Raw genomic sequence first — 18,330 nt, 5'->3', positions numbered from 1 at the left:
ACCTCAACTAAAAAAGGTGTGGAAAAACCTCTTTGGGCATGAGTATTGTCATTATGGCATGAAATGCCAACACAGATAGGACTCAAGTTGTCATTCAGTTTTTCAACTTAAAAATAACATTTCATTGTGATTTTTGTGAATTCAAGATTAGGGCTATCTTAATTTGGGTTACAACTTCTATTGCCAACATTTCTTGACTTTTGTTTTTGTACTTGTGATACTGATTTCAAATGTCTGTTTTGGATTTTTGCAAGTCTTGCTCTCTGGTTTGTTTCTAACTACTTTTATCCCTTACCTTAGATCCAAAATATAACTTTTGTTCAGCTGGCTATTTTCCACCAAACCAAAATAGTGCTTAGTAGCCTTCTGTTGGACTAGGCCATAACATATTATAAAAGATATATAAATAGGAACATTTCTAGATTCAGATGGGGTTGACCTACTTTAATACTCATACATTAGACATAATTATCATGTTAACATTCAAAATTAATCCATATTTCTTGCTAATGAAATCATGTGAGATCATTATCTAACTAGCTATGCCACACATCTAAGGCATTTTGAAGTCGAAGTAATCAACATAGACCTCAGCATACTCAGTGTTAAGATTTGCAGTAGACCATCTATTGAAGTGTACTTTGTATTACATGTAGTAATAAAATAAATTGCATTTGTCATTCCGTAACAAACAATAGCTCTGCTTTTACAAATTTCATGCCAAATGACATATAACAGAGACACAGCAACTGGACAGACACACAGATACACAGACATATACTTTTATTAAGGTGGATAAGCTGACATCTGTCTACCCGGTAGTATCTTCCTGTTGGACATATTCAATGTTAACATCTGCAGTGCAGCATCTACTGGAATGTATTTTGTAATGCATAAGGTCATAAAATGTTCTTTTTCTGCATTTTGTTATTAAATTGCTTTTACTAATCCCATACCAAAATGCATATAACAAAACCATAGCAACTGAACAGATACATAGACACTTATCTTTTTATTAGATGTATTGCTCTTTATTCAATTCCTATTTCTACTGATTAAAATGCAGCAAATGTGCGAGTCACTTAAATATTATCATGTTTGGGCACATATGAACACATTCCATTTTCATTAACAGGAGAAAGCATTTTCTGGAAATGGTTTATTTATTAATATTTTAGTAAACATACATCTGTGGGGCATTGTGAGCAGACATCTGGATGACTTGACATAAGAATTATGCAACAAAAGTAAAATGAGATTTTCTATCTTGACTTTTTCATATTGTTTACTCTTATTGTTGGTTACTATGGACATTTTTCTCTCTCTGCTCTGCATGAAAACATGGTTAAAATTTTTTTTCTTAGCCATACTACAAACTACATAGGGTAAGTAACATGTAAAAAAATATAATTTTGGGGTATATTTAGCCAGAATGCTAAGAGTTAGAAAGTAAATGAAGAATGTCAAGGATCTACTGTACATGGATAATGAGTATTAAACAGCACAATAAAACCTCTTTACATGGCCCACTCCTAATGCTACTTCAACCTAACAGATTAAAATATTTAACAACAACAAATAACTTTACCAACAAAAAATCTAAACTAAACTATCTAATTCTAAACTTTAGAAGTAGTCAACAAGAAATACAACTATGTTTATATTTTAAGTTAGTTTGCAGTGCATGTATTATAATCTGCAATAAGCTTATTACTAGAATAAGAATAGAAAAGACATCAAATTAGCCAACGGGGCCAGCCTCACAAGTAGTCGCTAAGTATTTACCTCCTGGCAGTAGTCTTCTCTCAACCATTGGCACATCTTTTACTAGTAACAGAGACTGACAGGTGGCCATTGATCAGTGGCAGGTGGAAAATCAGGTTAACTCAGAAAATGACAGCAGCTAGACGGCCACCTGCCACAAAATGATCGATCAAATTCTTTAAGAGCAAGAGACATGTGTGTTGCTGAAGGCTGACAATTCCAGCTGATTGTTGAGAGGAAGTGTACAATTTTCTTCTAACTTTTATAATATTATCTTTCAATTTTTTTTTTACATACAAATCCTTATAGTAGGTTGGCTTACATCAGATTACATCAGATTTACTCCTAGGTATGTTAACAATGTATATACAAAAACAAACAGCTGGGAATCTTTAATTTACAGTTACCCGGAATTGAAACATACATATAAATAATAACTTTAACTTCTGTTTTGTTTTAGATGTAAATTTATATTTATTTGTAGCTTCAGGTGTGAAGAATAGTTGAAGTCTGTACAGGTCACCAATACACCGTAGGACACACTCATTCACACTCGGCTAATTTAAAGTCACCATTGTCCTTAGAAAACACATCTTAGGAATGTGAGATGAAAACCAACTTCCTTGAAAAGAAATTCATACATAAAATGAAGAGATTTGCAGACTTACTTGTACTTGTAATAGTTTTATTTTACTATTATACTGTATTAAGGATTACTTGTGTTCTGTTCTGTGTATTGTATTGACACCCACTGGACCCCCAACCTACCTGGAAAGGGGTCTCGCTTTGAACTGCCAAGGTTTCTCCCATTTTTTTTTCCTACTAGGTTTTTTTTTTTTTTTTTCCTTGTCTTCTTAGAGAGTCAAGGCTTGGGGGGCTGTCAGGAGGCAGGGCCTGTTAAAGCCCATTGTGGCACTTCTTGTTAAATTTTGGGCTATACAAAAATAAATTGTATTGTATTGTATTGTACTTGACACTGAGATGACCACTGAAATAATATGTAATGCATCTCAGATTTTATTTTCAATAAAAGGCCTATTTTAATTGTGTTTATAAACACCGGTTAATGTGATCTTTAAAAACTAACTTTTCATCCAAATGCTTGTCTTACTTTTGATTATTTTCCAGTTCTCCATATTACACTGGTACATTTAGTCTTTTCAGTTTCCAGTTTCTTCTTGTTTGGAACCCTGTAATGAACAGCCAATTTTATGGAGTTAGAGACAGCCTTATTTTTCTTGTTTACGCATATTCCATTTGCTAAAATACGCCTCCGTGGATGTGTCTCTGGTTTCCACTATTGTTTGTCTCCAATCTCTACAATTCTAAGCATTTATGCAGTGCCTGAAGTTTAGCTGATGCATGGTGTACTTTTAATTTTCAGCCCTCCCATTGTACATTCAGACCTCACTTTTTAACTTCCTGCATGTATTACTTTATATTTACTTACATTAAATCTCATCTACCACAAATCGGTCCAAAACTGAATTCTGTCCAAGGCCCTCTGTAATGATTAAACAAATCTGAAATTATCTGCCAATCCACCTATCTTGGTATCATTTGCAAACTTAACCAGATTGCCACTTATTTTCCTATCTAAATCATTTATATATATTAAAAATAGCAGCAAGCCTAGCACTGATCTCTATGGAACAGAACATCATTTAATTCTAATAAGGTTCCTTGTACCATAACCCTTTTCTTTGTGTGTCTGAACTAATTTTGCACCCATCTATCTATCTATCTATCTATCTATCTATCTATCTATCTATCTATCTATCTATCTATCTATCTATCTATCTATCTATCTATCTATCTATCTATCTATCTATCTATCTATCTATCTATCTATCTATCTATCTATCTATCTATCTTTATATAGTGCTTTTAGCCAACACACATACAGTACATGAGAAAAATAAATGGTGTTGGCCAAGTGGTTAGGCATGTTTGATCAAATGTTCAAAGGTTCAAGACCAATGTAGACAGATTAATGAAAAAAAATCATTTTGATTAACTAATATTGACATATTGCTAAATGTCTTCAGTATGACAGTTATGCAGCATTAGTCAAGTGGTTAGCTTGTTGCATGTTCAATCAAAAGGTCGAAGGTTCGAGACCAATGTACACAACTGATTATTTTTTTATACAAATTTCGTGAAATAATCTTTTCAGTGATTTGCCATTATTGGTTTAGTGGATAAAGTGTAGATAGATAGATAGATAGATAGATAGATAGATAGATAGATAGATAGATAGATAGATAGATAGATAGATAGATAGATAGATAGATAGATAGATACTTTATTAATCCCAATGGGAAATTCACATTCTTCAGCAGCAGCATACTGATACAATAAATAATATTAAATTAAAGAATGATAAAAATAAAAGTAGAAAAGTACAAGGTCTATGCATTTTGATTGAATTAAATTAATTATTTTATGGGCAGCCAATGATTTTATTTTTAGTCACATATGACTGACAAAATCTTAGTACAAGGAAAAAAAACCATTTTTTTACTTTTTAGTTTATTTTGAAAATTGTTTCACTTAAAAATATTTTTTATACATATTATTTTAGCTTAATGCCACCTTATCAAATGCTTTCTGAAAGTTAAGATAAATAATATCATATATGCCATCATAGTATCATAAGCTCCACTTTGACCATACCCTGTTGTTGCTTCCTCATAGAACTGCAGCATGTTGGTTAAACATGACCTCCCTCTTCTGAACCCACGCTGGCTGTCCAGTAAAACTCCTGTTCTTGCCATGTGCTGCTCTATCTTATCTTTAATAATTCATTCCATTAATTTACCTGTAATGCACATTAAGCTTACTGCCCTGTAGGTGCTTGGATCTGCCCAGTCACCTTTTTTATATAACAGGATAATATTTGCCATTTCTCAGTCCTATGGAATTTCCCTAGAGTTCACGGACTTCCTAAAATATGTGTCAATGGTTTATATATGTACTTGCCAAAGTCATTAATACCTTGAGGTTAATATTATCTGGTCCTTTTGTTTTATTTGATTTCAGCTTATTTAATCCAAACAGCGCTTCTCCCTCTACAATTTCCAAATCACTCAGTACCTCCTTAGTAGCCAATTTTAGCGCTGAGAGTTTATCCACTTCCTCACATGTGACAACCTCAAAAAAATGCAAGCTTAGAGCATCTGCTATATTTGAATATCTGTATTTTGTAATTCTCCTTTACTATTCTTAATGCATTTCACCTCCACCTTGACTGTTTTTTTACTAAAATACTGAAAGAATCTTTTTGGGTCATCTTTCACCTTCTAGCTTTCCTAGTATCCATCTTAATGGTTGCCCTCGTGTTCTCATATGCCCTGCTATTCACACTGGAGTTATTAGTCCTATACGCCTAATACAGCTGTTTTTCCCTTTGCAGCTTCTTTTTCAGCTCTCTAATAATCCACTGTGGCGTTTTTTTTTTTACTTTCCTACTAATTCCAAATTTAGGAATGTACCTTTCTTGCATTATTTGTAAAATGATTTTAAACCTGTTCCACTTGCTCCTTGACTGTCTCCATACTTAAAAGCTTATCCCAGTCTATCCTTCTAGACTTTTCTACTTCTGCTCAAAGTTTGCCCTACCGAAGTTAAACTTAACTTTTTGCATCCACACTCTTCCACAACAGTGAGACCTATATCATATTATGGTCACTTGTCCTTAGTGGTTGAATCACCACTAGACTGTCAATTCTGTCCTGATTATTACAAAATACTAAATCCAGGCAGGCTGTTCCCCGCATTGGTTCTTTAACATACTGTATTAAAAAAACAGTCAGTGATTACTTCTGAAAAATTCTGCTCTTGTGCTCTGCTATTTGCAAGGTTATTCCAATTAATATTTGGGTAATGTTCTCCAAGACTATAATGTCTCCCTGTAAACTTGCCTTTTTAATATTACTAAAAACATGTGCATTGAAATTACTGTGTGCATTGGGCAGTTTATAACACACTTCTAAAATATGGCCTCTTTCCCTAATGCTTGACAGTTGAAGCATGGCGTCCTCACTAAGGTGGGGCTCATCATCCAAATGAAGAGGACTTGTGTTTAAATTCAGGTTGACATAAACAGCAACCTTAACTCCTTTTCTATTCTGTCTATTCTTCCTAAAAATGTGTTCCCCTCTATGTTATACTTACCCTCATCTTTTTTATTTAGCCAGGTTTCTGTTATTGCTATAATATGATTGTGCTCAGCTACATACAACTGAAAAGGAAGAAAATTAAAAAGAACGAAGATTCACACTTTTGCTGAATAATTAATGTGTCAAGGAGAGGATGTGCAGCATTGTTTATAATGGCACTCAAATTTTTTTTATTTCTCTACTTGGCTACTACCTCCAGGAGATCAAGAGTGCACCCCATAACTCAGCCTGAACGTTTAATTAGCTTGTTAATTTGGTGGGCCTATCTTGAAGTGATGTTACCAGCCCTGCACACCACAGTGTGGAAAACTACACTGGCCATCATAGAAGTGTAGAGAATGTGAATGATGTCACTTCCCTCATTAAAAGAACATAGTCTCCTAAGGAAGATGAGCCTGTTGTGTCCTTTCTTAAATAGTTTCTCTGCGATACATTTGAATAAGGTGGGTCCAGCTTGTTACTGCCTTTAATGGAACACGACTCAAACTAAAGGAAATTTGTCGTAGTTCAATGTTGCTGACAAAATATGTACTTTCAAAACAGTGTATAAAAAGGAAATACCATAATTAATTAAAATGGTTGAAAATCCAATAAGTAGGATCTCTTTCAGTTTCATTTGTTGCTCAAGAATCCCAAAGGAGTATTCTCACAGTCAACCAGTAAGCAGCAACCACATCACCTATATATTGCCTCCTTTCCAGATGAAAAATGCAAGCAATGAAATATTCGTCAGCTTACTTAAATTTTTACAGCTCTTGCCAACAGAAGTTCCTCATCTAGACGAACTTCACCCCGCTCACAAAGCAGATCTGATGCCATTTTGCCATCAAAATCTGCCATGACTCCATCTCCTTCGCTGTTATCTCAAGTCAATACCCACAGACTGTTTTGTTTACCAACTCCAGTCTGTACCCACAGAGTTAACAGTGCATACTCTGTCTTGCCTGCCCCAAAAATCCCAATGCAGGTTAGATGCAACCCCCCCCCCCCATAAAAGAAACTCTATGCTGCCCACAGATTGTTCAGACTGGCCTCTCAGCTTCTTTCCTTCTATAATCCCACAAAACTGACCTTTCTTTCCCCTGCACAATTTATTCCTAGTATGAAGGTATTGCTCCAATTATTTCCTGGTGCAGCTAATGAAGATACATAACATTCACTAAACACTTAATTGCATGTGCCTTTTAAGCAGCCAATCTCCCCATCAGGTGCTTCATATCTGTCTGCTTCTATCTCACAACACCTTCATTCATCAAGAAGCACCATCTTTTAAAATTGCAATTGTATTTGCATCCATTCCCAATGTGAACACTCATAAAATTATAATGGCTAGGGACTTTAATTGTGTTTTAAATCCAGACCTATGTAGGTCTCCTGCCACAGGGCTGATGACATCTAACACTGCAAAAACAAACACAGTTTGTAACTGACCACAACTTATTAGACCACTGGAGATTTCTAAACCCGAACTCAAGAGCATATTCCTTCTACTCACCAGTGCATCATTGCTACTCAAGAACTGATTATTTCTTTGTAGATAACAATTTTTTGCCTACGATTAAATCTTCTAAGTACAACGCTATTGTTATTTCTGACCATGCTCCTTTGATTTTGGAGCTAAAATCACTATGCCCCACATACTCATCTCGCAGATGGCATCTTAATCCACTTTTATTAGCAGACGAGAACTGTACAGAATTTATATCCAAGCAAATCAATATTTTTTAGAGACAAATACATCCACAGAGGTTTCTGCAGGAACACTCTGGGAAACCCTGAAGGCCTTCTTAAGAGGACACATTATCTCATATCTTTCCCACAGAAATAAATTGGAAACCAAGACGGTATCAGAGCTAATCAGCGAAATTACTAGAATAGATCAAGAACATGCCAGGTGTCCAAGTGAGGCATTTCATAGTAAAAGGCAGGCTCTGCATTCATTCCTCAACCTCTTAACAACTAAAGAAACTGAACAACTCATATTTAAATCAAGACATCATTACTATGAAGATGGAGAGAAAGATAATAAGATCTTAGCTCAACAAATCCACAAGCAAGAAGTTCGCAATGCAATCCCAGCAATCACCAACACAAATGGAGACAAAATCATTGACTATAAAAATATAATGCACATATTTAGAAACTACTACAAATCCTTATATTCTACTGAGTTTAAAGAAGACAAGACACAATCTAATGCATTTCTGGATGCATTACATATACCACAAATAGATACTCTTAGTGCAGAGGAATTGGATAAACCTCTGGCACTATCAGAATTATTAGATGCTATAAACTCACTTCAGAGTGGAAAAGCAGCAGGCCCTGATGGCTACCATGCCAAATTTTATAAGAAATTTTCAATTCAGCTAGCTCCCCTTCTATTAGCAACATTTACAGAATGATGGTCAACCATTCTTCTCACTTTAGCTGGAAGAATTAATATTGTTAAGATGAATATCCTTCCTAAGCTTCTCTTTTTATTTTGAAACATTCCAATATACAGCAATAGATCTTTTTTAAGAAATTAGATTCAATCCTAACTTCATTTATTTGGAATTCAAAACATCCACATATCCAAAGGGCGACCCTACAAAGACGTAAGGCGGAAGGTGGCATGGCTGCACCTAACTTTCAGTTTTATTACTGGGTGGCAAATACACAAGCTATAAAAATCTGGACATTGACACAAATAAATGAACATACACAGGCATGGTCCGCAATAGAAATAAATCCTGCAGTACTTCTTTATATTCCTTGCTTTGCACCCCAATAAATACAAGTTATCGCCAATATACAGTACTAACAACCCAGTTGTGCTTCACTCATTCAGAACATGGAAACAATGTAGGAAGTATTTTAAGACAGAGAAGCTTTTATCTGTGGCACCTTCTGCACGAGAACCACCTTTCCCCACCCTCTCAAACGTATGCAGGTTTTAATGTCTGGAAAACATTCAAGATTAAATCACTTAGACATCTGTACATAAACAACATCTTTGCATCCTACAACAATTACACTCCAAATTTAACCTTCCAGCAACACATTTCTTTCACTATCTTCAATTTAGAAACTTTGTTTAATAGAACCCGCCCAATTTTCTTCACCTTCCACCTACCTCTATGGTGGAAAAAATATTGATCAGTCTTGAGGACTCAGACAGCATTTCCGTAATATATAAAACAATTTTACAGTCCCTCCCTTTCAAATATCCAAGAGTACAGTGGGAAAAGGATCTCTTACTCAACATTTCAGAAAAGGAGTTGAAAGTAGCAATGCACAGAATTCACTCGAGCTCCATATGCGCAAAGCATACAATTATTCAACTCAAAATTATATATCGAGCGCATCTCTTTTGTTTAAAATTGTCCAAAATGTTTCCAGGTCAAGATCAAACCTGCGAACGCAGCAATTATTTTCCCGCCTCACTAGGCCACATGTTTTGGGCCTGCACCAAATTAACATCATTCTGGACCAAAATCTTTAAATGCCTTTCAGACAGCTTTGGTGTCACAATCCCTCCTAATCCACTATCAGATGTGTTTGATGTACTTCCAGATGGGCTTAAAGTGGAGAAGGACAAACAGACTGTGAATGCCTTTACTACACTATTGAGACGTAGACTTATCTTGGTCATCTGGAAGAGTTCTAACTCTCCTCTTTTAAGTCATTGGGTAACTGACGTTATATACTGTTTGAAACTGCAAAAAATCTAATTTGCACTTAGAGGATCTGTGCAAAACTTTTTCAAAACCTGGCAGGATCTAATCAATAACATTTTAGAATGAGCATTTTAATTGAGGAAGCAGATTCTCTCCCCTCTTTGACTCCATTTATCTTTATTAATTTATTAATTTATCTATTTACTTTTTTTACTATCTTAAAGTTTTACTCTGCTGGCCTAGCTCTCTTTCTCAGGGGTAAGGGTTGATTTGTTTCAAACTTTTTTGTAAAACTTGAGTTACTTGTATGGAATGTTATTTGATTTTAATAAAATCAATAAATAAATAAAATTGCACCTGTTATTTCAATATGAGCTCATGCCAGGGAGTGTCACACAGTGTTGTATAACAACAATAAAAATGTGAAAATATTTTTAATAGGTATTTTATATTTCAGTAAGCTAATGCAGTCTTTCCTTTAGCACCTTGGGTTAAGTCAGTGGTTCCCAACCTTTTTTTGGCCATACCCCACCTAGGCATCTCTAAAATCATGATATCCCCCATTGTAACATATACCTTATTCTTATTATTACCTATTCAAAAAGTGAACTCCTACTCACATGGAGGAAGCCCATAATGTTATTAATTTGGTCTAAACATGTTTCCAAAGAACATAGAAACAAAAGAGGGAAAGGATAGTTGAAGTACTGACAAAGAAATCACTAAGAAATTCTTAAAAAATATATATATAATATGAAGTAATATGAAAATACAGCAAATACAGTTTTGAAAACATATAATAAGAGATGTGATATTCATAAATATAAAATAACTTTAATGACAGCTTTTTCTATAAGATTTTGATAATTTTAGATGATTTCTAAGTAGAAAAACCCAAGCCGGTGGTAAAATCATAAATTATGTTTATATAAATATATAAATGTCTCTGTAAAAAATAAAAATGATTATTTTTATTTTTTTTATCATTTTTAACTGTGAATTTCTGTTATTTCATTTTATAAATTGTTTCTTCTTCCTCTTCTTTTGGCTGCTCCCATTAGGGGTTGCCACAGCGGATCATCTTCTTTCATATCTTTCTGTCCTCTGCATCTTGTTCTGTTACACCCATCACCTGCATGTCCTCTCTTGCCACATCCATAAACCTTCATTTAGGCTTTCCACTTTTTCTCTTCCCTGACAGCTCTATCCTTAGCATCCTTCTCTCAATATACTCAGCATCTATCTTCTGCACATGTCCAAACCAACACAATCTCGCCTCTCTTACTTTGTCTCCCAACCGTCCAACCTGAGCTGACCCTCTAATGTACTCATTTCTAATCCTGTCCATCCTCGTCACACCCAATGCAAATCTTAGTATCTTTAACTTTGCCACCTCCAGCTCTGTCTCCTGCTTTCTGGTCAGTGCCACCGTCTCCAACCCATATAGCATAGCTGGTCTCACTACCCTCCTGTAGACCTTCCCTTTAACTCTTGCTGATAACTGTCTGTCACAAATCACTCCTGACACTCTTCTCCACCCATTCCACCCTGCCTGCACTCTCTTTTTCACCTCTCTTCCACAATTCCCATTACTCTGTACTGTTGATCCCAAGTATTTAAACTCATCCACCTTCGCCAACTCTACTCCCTGGATCTTCACAATTCCACTGACCTCCCTCTCATTTACACACATGTATTCTGTCTTGTTCCTACTGACCTTCATTCCTCTCCTCTCCAGAGCATATCTCCACCTCTCCAGGGTCTGCTCAACCTGCTCCCTACTCTTGCTACAGATCACAATGTCATCATAGTCCACGGGGACTCCTGTCTAAACTCGTCTGTCAACCTGTCCGTTACCATTGCAAATAAGAACGGACTCAGAGCCGATCCCTGATGTTATCCAAATTCCACCTTTATTTAGGATTAATGAAATAACAGTGGGAGGTCGAGCTTTTAGTTACAGGGCCCCTAAACTGTGGAATGGTCTGCCCGCTACTATAAGAAATGCCCCTTTTGTCTCAGCTTTTAAATCACGGCTGAAGACTCACTACTTTAGTTTAGCATATCCTGACTAGAGCTGCTGATTAATCTCTGTTGTTAGTCATTAGCACTTAAACATAAGTAACATGACAGTTATAATTGTATACTAGCCCTCACTTATTCTGTTTTTCTTCTTGGTACTCAAATGTGGCACTTGGTGCCATGGCCCACCTGCCAAGTTGTTTTGCCTGCCTAAGGAAAAGTCATCCCAGATGGAGGATCGCAGGAATCGTGGGAAAGAGGGGTCCTTTCATCGGATTAGCTGGCCCAGCACTGTTTCAGCCGTGGAATGGCCAAATGGGGGAGGCAGCTTGAAGGATGAGGTCTCCAGGACTCTACACAAATCCAAATCTTATTATGGGATATATCATCTACTGTTAAATTCTGCTCTGTACTTCTAAAATTTATATTTTTTATTTCTTACTATATTGAGAAATTGTTCTGTTCTGTGTACTGCATTGTATTGTATTGACCCCCTTCTTTTGACACCCACTGCATGCCCAACCAACCTGGAAAGGGGTCTTTCTTTGAACTGCCTTTCCCAAGGTTTCTTCCATTTTTTCCCTACAAGGTTTTTTGGGAGTTTTTCCTTGTCTTCTTAGAGAGTCAAGGCTGGGGGGCTGTCAAGAGGCAGGGCCTGTTAAAGCCCATTGCGGCACTTCCTGTGTGATTTTGGGCTATACAAAAATAAACTGTATTGTATTGTATTGTAATGCATCTGTCACTCCCACCTCAGACCTCATCACTGTCACACTTCTCTCGTACATATCCTGTACAACTCTTATATACTTCTCAGCCACTCCCGACTTCCTCATACAATACCACAGCTCCTCTCGAGGCATCCTGTCATATGCTTTCTCCAGGTCCAAAAAGACTTAATGCAACTCCATTTGACCTTCTCTATACCTCTCCATCAACACCCTCAGAGCAAACATCGCATCTGTGGTGCTCTTTCTTGGCATGAAACCATACTGCTGCTCACTAATCATCACCTCACTTCTTAACCTAGCTTCCACTACTCTTTCCCATAACTTCATGCTGTGGCTCATCAATTTTATCCCCCTGTAGTTAGTACAGTCCTGCACATCCCTCTTATTCTTAAATATCGGCACCAGTACACTTCTTCTCCACTCCTCAGGAATCCACTCACATTCCAAGATTCCACTAAACAATCTGGTTAAAAACTCTACTGCCATCTCTCCTAAACACCTCCATGCTTCCACAGGTATGTCATCTGTCATCCATTCTTCATTCTCTTCATAGCTGTCCTTACTTCCTCCTTGCTAATTCATTGCACTTCCTGATTCACTATCTCCACATCATCCGACCTCTTCTCTCTCTTGTTCTCTTCATTCATCAGCCTCTCAAAGTACTCTTTCCATCTGCTCAACACACTGTCCTCACATGTGAGTACGTTTCCATCTTTATCCTTTATCCCCCTAACCTGCAGCACATCTTTCCCAGTTTGGTCCCTCTGTCTAGCCAATTGGTACAGGTTTTTTTCTCCCTCCTTAGTGTCCATCCTCTCATACAACTCATCATACACCGTTTCTTTAGCCTTCATCACCTCTCTCTTCACCTTGCGCCTTATCTCCTTGTACTCGTCTACTTTCTGCATGTCTCTGACTATCCCTCTTCTTCTTTGCCATCCTCTTCCTCTGTATACTCCACTGTACTTCCCCATTCCACCACCAGGTTTCCTTTCCTCATTTCTCTGTCCAGATGTCACGCCAAGCACCCTTCTTGCTGTCACCCTTACTACATCTGCTGTAGTTTCCCAACTGTCTGGTAATTCTTCACTACCACCCAGTGCCTGTCTCACCTTCTCCCTACACTCAACCTTGCAGTCCTCCTTTTTCAACTTCCACCATTTGATCCTTTGCTCTGCCCTCACTCTCTTCCTCTTCTTGGTCTCCAACATCATCCTACAGACCACCATCCTATGCTGCTTAACTACACTTTTCCCTGTCACCACTTTGCATTCTTCAATCTTCTTCAGATTGACTTTTCTGCATAGGATGTAATCTACCTGTGTGCATCTTCCTCCACTCTTGTACGTAACCCTATGTTCCTCCCTCTTCTTAAAATATGTATTCACCACAGCCATGTCCATCATTTTGGCAAAATCCACTATCCTCTGACCTTCTTCATTCCTCTCCTTGACACCATATCTACCCATCACCTCCTCGTCTCCACTGTTCCCTTCACCAATATGCCCATTGAAATCCGCTCCAATCACCACTTTCTGTCCCTTGGATACACTGTTCATTACTTCATTCGACTCACTCCAAAAATCTTCTTTCTCATTCATTGCACACCCAGCTTACGGGGAATAAGCACTAACAACATTCATCATCATACCTCCAATTTCCAGCTTCCATTTAGTTTATTGCTTGCACAATATATCAACCTTCCTTCTCTCCATCATATCTGTTAACTCTCTACCCTTACCAGTCATACTGCCAACATTCAAAGTTCCTACCTTCAATTCCACTCTCTTTACCTTCCTCCTCTCCTTCTGCCTCCGAACATGTCTCCCCCATCTTCTTCTCTTTCTCCTTCTTCGGCCAACTGTAGCCCAATTGGTCATTGTTAACTCGGGGCTCGACCGATCCGGTATGGAAATTTGTATTGTTGTCCGCGTATTGATTTGGTAAAATTTTACATCGGATGCCCTTCCTGACGTAACCCTCCCCATTTATCCGGGCTTGGGACCAGCACAAAGAAACACACTGGTTTGTGCATCCCCTGTGGCTTGTTTAATGTACCTAAATTCTCAAATTGCCCCCCTAAAAAATCAAATTGGGAATCGCCGGGTTAGGTGAAACCAAACTGAATTTGGTTCTTGAATTGCTCTCATTAAATCCGTTGTGAATCTTCATGAATATCTCCCCCCGTCTCTCCGTCTGTCTCTCACGTTGAATTTCCTCTTCAGTTTAATAAAGTTTTATCTAATCTTATTTAATGTGTGCAGAACCATAAAGATTGCAGTTTAGAACTTGACAGAGCTTGACATGATCTCACAGAAACAATGGGTTAAACTGTCCAAATGCAGGTGTGCAAAGTTTGTAGAGACTTACAACAAAGAGTTGAAGCTATAATTGCTATCAAATGGGCTTCTACAGAGTAGTGAGTTAAGGGTCTGAATACCTATATGCAGGGGCACTTTCCTGGTCAATTATCCATCATGTTTTATCCACTACAAATGGCCAAAAAGGTATAAAAGGTGAGGGGGAGATGGAATTGGGTAACTTTATTGACCTTCTGCATTTGAGGCCTTATGTCCTTGTACTCCCTCTTAAATGAGTGAAAAGAGGATTCAGAGGGAAAAATGCACATTTAAATATCTTTATAAGCTACAATACAATACAATACAATACAGGCGAAACAAAAATCACATTTCAATATTCTTTCGTGTATACTTCAAATTCTACAATGCATATAGATGTAATGAATTATATATCAAAATTTAAAAATTGGCTTAATTTTTATTTAAAAATTACCCTTTCTTGACATTACTTGTAAAAAAATATTCTAATGACAGTTTCCAAATTTCCACATGCCTACCTGGATGGGTTGCCTCAGATTAGGACCCGTGTGCTGCTGTGCAATGGCTGACACCTCAGCACCACACCAGTTCCATTCCATAACAGGCCTGACCCCATTGGCTTTCTGGCAATTTTGCCTCTTCCAGGGATGAGGATCCCAAGGGCTTTCCCCCACCCCCTTCATAGTGCGAGAAGGCTTCTTGTGGACGGCTTCAGCAGAGCTACTCCCGCGGAGAGCAGAAAGGAGTTCTGTCTGCCGTTTCGGAGCTGCATGAAGTTTTTACCCTACAAGTTGGATGACTTCTTGCAGGGCTGGATGCAGGTTAACATCAAATCGAGAACCCCTGCAGTGACATTCATGTCTCTGGTGATTCCTCCTTTGAAGTCAGTAGATGGATTGGGAGAGCATGGGGGTCATGAAGTCACTGGAAAGGGGTGTGTGGCGCTCTCAATATCTTTGCAAGAGAGTGAAGTTACAAGTGTTTAGAGTCCTGGTGCTTCCTGTTTTGCTATGTGATTGCAAGACATGGCTGCTTTCTAGTGACCTGAGACAAGGACTGGACTCCTTATCTAATACTTAAATAAAAACTACCAATAAATATTTAGCTCAGTAACTGCCTGTCACTATACTGATCAAAACAGTGTAATGGTGCCAATACATTACATCAGCCTGAGGGAGGGTCAACAACAGACTGAGCTGACATTCCATCATGCAACTGACCAGCTTAGTCAAAAGAAGAAGGAGAAGAACGCATAAGAATTCCAACTATGGTGGCAACAGCAAACAATTCTTCTAAGTACAGAGACCTACCTAAAAAGATTGAGTGACAGAGCGAGAATCCATCAACATTTGAAGTCGGCGAGCACTGAAGTGGTGTGCTGCTACAATTTAAAATAAGCCAGTCATACATGTGAGCTGCATATAATTTAAATATGTAGTTTGGCAATATAAATTATAAAACAGTAAATCCTTCCATTTTTTGCAGACCAGTGGAAGACCACCATAAGCAAGTCATTTTGCACTACAAACATTTGCATTTTTACTGTTTTCTCTATCAGTATGTACTCATTGCATGATAAACTGGCTCTTTAGTCCAAGCCATTTGGTGGTGTGTGGGTTGCTCTGATATTTCATTGACAGAAGCATATAAGAAAAACAACCAACTATGTCCAGGCATTGTTACATGGAGAGAAAAGTAAGGTGTGTACATAGCCTTGTTTTTGAAATAATTATTGATTTCTAGTGTTGCTGTCTTTAACATACTTTTTTTAAAATGGATAACAAAATATTTTTTTATGTAATTTCAACCCAAGCCACCTTTGGTCTTCTGGGCCCCGGTGCGATTTACTGGCTTGACCCCGTATGAATGAGAGATTTCAGTCTTTTATTTTTCATAGATTTGCAAATGTTTATGAAAACATGTTTTCACTTTGTCATTAAGATTTACTGAGTATAGATTGGTAGGCAAAGATGGCAAATTTATCTGTTAAAAACTACTGTAGATCTACAAAACAAAAAAGTTCCCAGAAAATGAAGTGATCTAAATAAATATTAAAATCTCTAAAGGTCACAACACCAATCATATTCCATATGTTAAATATGTTGTATTTAGGGGTGAAAGGCATCACAGGCCATTATATGGCCTCTGATGTTATCAGAATCAGAATCAGCTTTATTGGCCAAGTATATGTACACATACAAGGAATTGGACTCCGGTTTTACCTAGTATTGTCCCTGATGCTGTGAGATTGACTTAAGTGTTCATGAGAGTGATGGCCTGAGGAAAGAAACTGTTCACATGTCTGGTAGTTTTGGCGTACAGTGCTCTGTAGCGCCTACCAGAGGGAAGAAGTTGAAAAAGGTTGTAACCAGGGTGTGATGGGTCTGCAATGATGTTTTCTGCCTGTTTCCTGACTCGACATCTGTATAAGTCTTGAATGGAGGGCAGATCAACACCAATGATTTTTTCTGCAATCCTGACTGTCCGTTGAAGTCTGTTCCTGTCCTGTTTTGTGGCTGAGCCAAACCAGACTGTGATAGATGAACAGAGAACAGACTAGATTACTGCAGAGTAAAATTGGATGAGCAGCTCCTGAGGCAGGTTGAACTTCCTGAGCTGGCGCAGGAAGTACAACCTCTGCTGGGCCTTTTTAACAATTGTGTTTATGTTTAGTTCCCACTTTAGGTCCTGGGAAATTGTGGATCCCAGAAACCTAAAGTTTTCCACAGCAGACACAATGCTGTTGAGTAGTGTGAGAGGGGGCAGCACTGGGGGGCTCCTCCTGAAGTCCACTGTCATCTCCACAGTTTTAAGCTTGTTCAGCTCCAGGTTGTTTTGACCGCACCAGAGGGCCAGCTGTTCGACCTCTCGTCTGTATATAGACTCGTCACTGTCCTTGATGAGGCCAATGACTGTCATATCATCTGCGAACTTCAGGATTTTAACAGACGGGTCTCTTGAGGTGCAGTCATTTGTGTAGAGGGAGAAGAGCAGAGGAGAGAGGACACATCCCTGTGGGGCGCCAGTGCTGACTGTTCGTGTGCTGGATGTGATTTTTCCCAGTCTCACTTGCTGCTTCCTATCTGTCAGGAAGTTTTTGATCCACTGGGAGATGGGAGCTGGTACAGTGAGCCAAGTGAGTTTGGTGTGGAGGACTTCTGGAATGATAGTATTGAACGCCGAGCTGAAGTCCACAAACAGGATCCTAGCATATGTCCCTGGAGAGTCGAGATTTTGCAGGATGTAGTGCAGTCCCATGTTGATTGCATCATCCACTGACCTGTTTGCTCGGTAAGCAAACTGTAGGGGGTCAAGCAGGGGGTCTGTAATATCCTTCAGGTAGGTCAACACCAGTCTTTCAAAGGATTTCATGACCACAGACGTCAGGGTGACTGGCCTGTAGTCATTTAACCCTGCGATGGAGGTTTTCTTTGGAACCGGGATAATTGTGGAACGCTTAAGGCAGGAGGCAACTTCACATAGCTCCAGGGATCTGTTGAAGATTTGTGTAAATATGGGGGCCAGCTGATCAGCACAGACTTTAAGATAGGAGGGTGACACACCATCTAGACCTGGTGCCTTCCTGATCTTCTGTCTCCTGAAGAGCTGACTCACGTCCCCTTCACAGATCCTG

The sequence above is a fragment of the Erpetoichthys calabaricus genome, chromosome 10, assembly GCF_900747795.2.
Source record: "Erpetoichthys calabaricus chromosome 10, fErpCal1.3, whole genome shotgun sequence".
NCBI classification, from domain to species: domain Eukaryota; kingdom Metazoa; phylum Chordata; class Cladistia; order Polypteriformes; family Polypteridae; genus Erpetoichthys; species Erpetoichthys calabaricus.
This window is presented reverse-complemented; position numbering follows the sequence as displayed.